This window comes from Episyrphus balteatus, chromosome 2 (genome assembly GCF_945859705.1).
Source record: "Episyrphus balteatus chromosome 2, idEpiBalt1.1, whole genome shotgun sequence".
Lineage (NCBI taxonomy): Eukaryota > Metazoa > Arthropoda > Insecta > Diptera > Syrphidae > Episyrphus > Episyrphus balteatus.
Genome location: NC_079135.1, coordinates 61,343,541 through 61,350,055, shown reverse-complemented (window position 1 = coordinate 61,350,055; position 6,515 = coordinate 61,343,541). Strand labels below are relative to the sequence as shown.

The 6,515-nt window shown below is 34.5% G+C and overlaps 1 protein-coding gene across 2 annotated transcripts in view; it reads left to right on the top strand.

The window, feature by feature from the left end:
• The window catches only part of LOC129912756 (dopamine D2-like receptor), a 315,611-nt gene that overhangs the window by 3,452 nt on the left and 305,644 nt on the right, over positions 1-6,515 (top strand). The gene's annotated exons all lie outside the window — the stretch shown is intronic.

The window sequence follows — 6,515 nt, the reverse complement described above, 5'->3', positions numbered from 1 at the left end:
GAGTTCCACAGACGTATAGCATTTACAAAAAATTGGCGTTCGGATACTAAGAAAATGAAACGGGTTGGCACAAGATTAAAAGATCTAAGAGAGCGCGTTTGATTAATCTTATTATAAAGGTACGGTGGTTGCTGTGATTGTATTACATTGTGAAGCAATGTCAAGGTTCTTAATTTGAAAAGGTTTTCTAATGTTATGCCGTAAATTGATTTAGAAAATTGAGAAATATGGTCATACTTCCTTAACCCATAAACATATCTTGCTACACTATTGTAAGCAACATTTAGCTTCCGTTTGTGTTCATAGTCACAATTGTTGAAAAGTTCGCAGCCATAAAGCATAATAGGGATAAGAAGAGTTTTTGCTAATACTAATCTTGTTTTTAATGGTGTAATTTTATGGTTAGTCCACAATAAACGAAGCCTTCCATAAACTTTCCCAATTGTTGATCTGATATGATCATTCCACGAAAGAGTTTTTGTAAAAATTATGCCTAAGTTTTTAGCTGAATCGACAAACTGAATTTCCTTATTATCTAGGTATATTTTAGGGTACTAAGATGTATCAGCAGACTTTCTTGAAATGACCAAACATTTCGACTTAAGTGGGTTAACGCAAAGCCCATTTTTCTGGGACCAATTATGAACTCTGTCCAATTCCTCATTTACCTCAACTACTGCATTTTCAAGAAGACCAAGAGGGAAGCTTTTCCGTATCTGAACATCATCTGCGTACATATCTACGTCTGAATTCCGCAGGCACAAAGGTAAATCGTTTATGTACATGTACATAGAGAACAAAAGTGGGCCCAATATTGAGCCTTGTGGGACGCCACTCCTCAGCATGAGAAGTTCAGATACGGAGCCACTAGCCTCAACAGCCTGAGATCTGCTGTAAAGGTATGACTGAACTAACTTCGCAGAAGAAAAAGAGAAATTGAATTGATTTATCAGCTTGTTATATATGACGTTATGATTTACTGTGTCAAACGCCTTGGAAAAATCCAGAAGAATAAGAAAAGTTATGTTATCCTTTTCAACGGCTTGTCTAATGTTTTCAACAACATTGATTAGAGCTGTGGTGCAGCTATGTTTGGGACGGAAACCAGATTGATTAATACATAACATGTTGTGGTTGTTTAAATATTTCTGTATCTGTGAATTCATTAACCTTTCCAGTACCTTTGAAAGAAATGGAAGGATGGCGATTGGTCTAAACTCGTTTTGATTTTTCGGAATTGGTATAATTTTAGCTTTTTTCCAGATAAAAGGAAAATCGCTCGACATAAAAATCGTGTTAAAGACATGCGTTATGTATTTAAGAACATATGGAAGAATGGCTTTCACAAAGACGGGATGGATTTCATCAAGTCCTACTGAGTTTGTTTTTATACTTATACAGCTCTCTAACACATCCGTTTCATCAACTGGTGTAAAGTTAAAACTGGGAGAGGAAAACATGTTGTTCTCGATCGGGGTACTGTTTGTTTCAGGAAAGACTTCTGGACCTAAATGAGAAGTAAACTGCCTGTTAAGCTCGTTGCAGTCGATAGCACCAGTTGTAATATTTTTTTGTTTTCCGATGCCAATATCCCGAAGATTTTTCCATAAATTATGTCTTGCTTGTGAGGGGTCTAGTCGAGGAGCAAAATAACGTCTCTTTGACTCACGTGTCTCAGTTGTTACTTTATTTCTAAGCCTTTTAAAATCATTAAACAGCACACCCAGTCGAAAACGCTTCCAACTTTTATATGCTTGGTCACGGGCTTGTATTAAGTTCCTTATTCTATTATTAAACCAAGGTGTGTTTTTTGTTGTGAGATTTTTAGTAACAAGTGGAACGTGTAAGTCAAAGAGACTTTTAATATTACCTTGGATAAAATCCACCTGATCATCAACGGATGACATTCCATAAATCCGATACCATTCAATTCGCTTCAAATCTTCTTCCAGATTACTCATATTTATATGCTTAAAGTCACGGAAAGTTATAGATTTTTTTACTGCCAAAGGTTTACTTTGAAAAGTTAAACAAATTAGATCGTGACGAGAAAAACCAGGTATTGAAATTTGATCGAAATGGAGAGCTTTGTACAAATGACTGACGAAAAATACGTCAAGCAATGTACTACTATGATTGGTAAAATGCGTTGGTACAGATGTATTTACCGGAAAAAGATTTAAAGTTTTCATGTTATTTGCAAATGACGAGTCTTCAAGCATATTGCTGTTGAAGTCACCAGCAACAATAATGTAGGGCGAAATGTAGGACAATTCATCCAAGACTCTTATAAGAAGAGAAGTGTCGATGTTTCGGTTTGGCCTATATACTGAACCTAGCAAAATTTTGTTTTGATAACATATTATTTCAATAAAAATAAAATCAATCTCACTCCCAAGTGGGGCTATGCGTATAAGTTTACAACTAAGTTCACTGCGAACGTAAATAGCAACTCCTCCACCAACTCTTCCAACCCTATCTTACCTAAAAGGCTTATGAAAGCCGCTCAAAGAACAAAGATCATTGTTTTGGTTGCTTGATAACCACGTCTCTGAAACACAAATCACATCAACCATAGAACCTTCAAATAAAAACCTAAATTCATCAAGTTTCGGATATATGCTTTGTGCGTTTAAATGACAAATTGTACGTACTGTATGATTTGAACCTAAAACATCTGTTGAGTCTCTGTACTGTTGTTCGTTGAAATTAACCATTCTCAAAAATAAAGAATAGGAGATCCCAAATCAACCTCCTTTCATATAGAAAGTATAAACTGTAACACGAATTTGACGATAAGCAGTATTTATAAAAGAAGAAAATTTGTAGAAAAAAAACATACCGACTTTGAAATTGAAATGAAAAAAGAAAATAAAGAGAAAAGAAAGATAGCATAAATAAAAAATGTTTACGAAATAATACTATTGTAAAAAAAATGAAAATAAAAAAGTGGGGATGATCACGTTCTGTTGTCATCTGTAGGAGCATCATTTCTTGTAGTCTGTGACGTTGTGGCAAAAACGGCTAGGTCATCAGCTGTTTTGATTAACTTTGCATTATCATCTTTGGTTGCTTTTACATAGATGAAACCACGGAAAGTAAATGTTGATAACAGTTTATTCTCTCGTTTCAATTTAAGAGCGCTTTGAAGGAGAGCACGATTTTTCAGCGTTAGACACTCGTGGACATAAACAAAAGACCTGTTTTTTGAGTTTTCATTCATGCCAAGTTAAAAAAGCTTATGTATTGAGTTTTTTTTAGATTAGATTAGATTAGATTTTAGTTTCTTTGAATTTAATTTACATTTATATTATTAATTGCATATCCGTTTGGTATGACTTATTGCCATCTGCCTGAATGACAACTTCATTTATATTTTACATTAATATGGTTCAAGTACCATATTTGCTTCTTCAGCAAGCTCTGTCCAGTCTCTGGTTCTGCAAAACACGGCCGAATTTGAACGAAAATCCAATTCTATACAGCTTATACACTAACGCATTACGGTCTATTGTATCAAACGCTGGTGCCTTGAAGTCGACGAAAAAGGCATACAATTTCTTGCCTTGACTGAAAAAGAAATCGACGATGCTCCGGAGAACAATGATGTTATCTAAGATGGAATATCCCGGTCTGAACCCAGCTTGGAATTCTTGTAAAAGCTAATTTGTCTCTATCCACGATCTAAGTCGACTTTGCAGGTTTCGATCCTTCAAGTTTTTTCCGTCTAAGAGATCATTGCTAAAAGCGAGCTGTGCATATTGTATCATATCAGAGTTTGTATATTATTTGACTGAACAGTTCACAGAAATGCATTCTCAATGTATCGCAACTGAGATTCCTATTTATGAAATAAACCATTCCATTTATTTTGTGAGCTGCCTTCCAGAAATCACCAGTATTCCTACAAATAGCTAGTCTTTTAGCTAAATTTTCAAAGTAAAGCTATTTTTTTCCCTTGCATAATGTTTTGAATTTCCGGTTCTGCCCAAGATAATTTTGTTTCTCATGTATTCCGTTGTCTCACATTTAACGATTTAGCCAAACGTAGAAAAGTTTTCTTGCCATCACTCCGAATCAAACCAGGGGTCGAATTACGGCACACGATTACGATCATACGTTAACGTTTTGACTATTTCTCTCTCTATTTAATTATTAGAAAAAGATAGGGACACATAGCAACCATTCGTTAACGAACGTATGCCGTAATTCGATACCTGGACTCTTTAGGTACACCGTTTCGTCTGAAGTTATTGTGGATTGGGGCTGCTTCCTTTATACAATTTACAATACTTTCAAGATCGCTACTTTCTTACGCCCTCAGACATATGTACATCTAATTGGTTCTTATAGATAGTTGCCTTACAGTTTTTCCAGTGCAGTTTAGGAATCAAATTAAGGTCAAGCTTTCCTCATTTTCCGATGCTCCAAAGTTTATTATTATTATTAATGCTTTATTCACTCTTCAAAGTTTACATTTTTTTTAAATATGTATACCTAAAATAATTAATAAGTTTGATGAGTATAAGCCTCCCCCTTCATCCTCCACATTTTTCGGTCTTAAGCATCCCTCCAGTAGTTTGGATAAAAAGATTGTATTTCGTCTCTACACATCTTGAGTTGTCTTCTTACACTTCTTTTCTTGTCCCTCGGGGTCCACTCTGTTGTTAATTTGGTCCATCGATCATCTGAGGTTCGGAATATATGTCCAGCCCAATCCCAATTAAGTTTTCTTTTTTTTGAAGAAGATCTTCAAATTTCGTTTGGGTTCTTAAATTTCTGTGGTTAATCCGTTGAGATAACCTCACCTTCAGAATTGACCTTTCCATCGCTCTTTGACAGGATTGGAGCTTGTTTTCGAGGGTTCTTGTAGATTGCCACGTTGTAAGTGCAAAAAAACCTTCTTTTTTGTGGATTTTTTGTGAAGAGGCATTTAATTATATAAACATAAAGAATACATATCCATATAGTAAATTTAATGTATTAAAATAATTCGCTGTGGATTTAAAAAAAATATTGGGTTCCGTTATTTTTGTAGTAGATCTACTAGATGACCTCCAAAAAAAAGGTGCCTGGCGGTGAGCAAAATTTCTCCGAAACGCCTGGAGTAATCGGCTTGAAATTCTTACACAATTTTCTTAGATACTTTTGTCAGGTAATGAACGAAGGAAAAAGGTTTTTGACAATAATTCGATTTTTTAAGCAACTTTAAAGTGTAAGTAAAGTGAAAAACAACGTTTTTTTTCTTTGGGAAGCCGCCATTTTGTCAAAAATCAAAATTTTGACTATTCCTTCGTTCATTACCTGCATTGGTCTATCCTTAAAATGAATCTTTTAATTTTTTTTATTTTAAGTGACTTGGATCAGAGATATCTTGCTCACTGCCAGACACCTTTTTTTGGAGGTCGTCTAGGAGATCTACTACAAAAATAACGGAACCCAATATTTTTTTAAATACACAGCGAATTATTTTAATACATTAAATTTGCTATATGGATATGTATTCTTTATATTTATATAAACAAATTCCTCTTCACAAAAAATCCACAAAAAAGAAGATTTTTTTGAACTTACAACTAGATATAACCCCTTAAGACCGGAAGAACTGTTGAGTCGAAAAGACATTTTCTTGTTTTTATAGAGGTGTTTAGATCCAGATTCTTCATGTTCAAAAATTGTTTCCAAGCGTTTGCTATTTTTTGGTTTACATTTTTTCTATCTTTTTCGGTTAATGATATTATTTGGCCCAAATAGTTATAGTCTTCTACGTAATCTAAAACGGTACCATCTATTTTTATTTCGGAATGGATGCCACTTGACATTATTTTGGTTTTTTGTCGATTAGTTGATAAGCCGACTTTTTTGCATTCTAAACATAGCTCATTTAGCATAGTTTGTAATTAATTTTTGGACGTGGCTATTTTTACAATATCATCCGCAAACCTTAGATTAGATTAATATTTGCCGTTTATATTCAAACCATTATTTTCCCTTTCTAATTTGCGAAAAATTTCTTCCAAAATTGCGGAAAAAGTGCTGGTGAAAGTGGATCACCTTGCCGTACTCCACGCGTTATGGAAAGTATTGGCCCAATACTTTCCGTTTTAATGCACGCAATGTTATCATTGTACATATTTTGCAAGATACGAACAATAGTTGTTTATATCGGCTGTCTTGCTTTTTCTGTGGATGAGGATAATTTCGGATTTCTTCCATTGTTCTGAAATTTTCTCGGTGACCAAAACCTGATTGAAAACATCTTTGACCAGTTGGCCAATGAAAATTTTGCGTATTTCAAATACTCTGCAGCAATTCCATCACTTCCATTGCATTTATCGTTTTTTAAAATTTGAATCAAATACCTATTCGACTTCGCTTTTCAGAAAATTTGGAAACTGGTTCTCTTCTTGCCAATCATTGATTGTGCCACCACTTAAAAGTGAATATGAGCTAATTGTCCGGTCAAATTAGAATAAAATAAGAGGGTGAGGTCACATAAATTCCCAGCAAGCTGA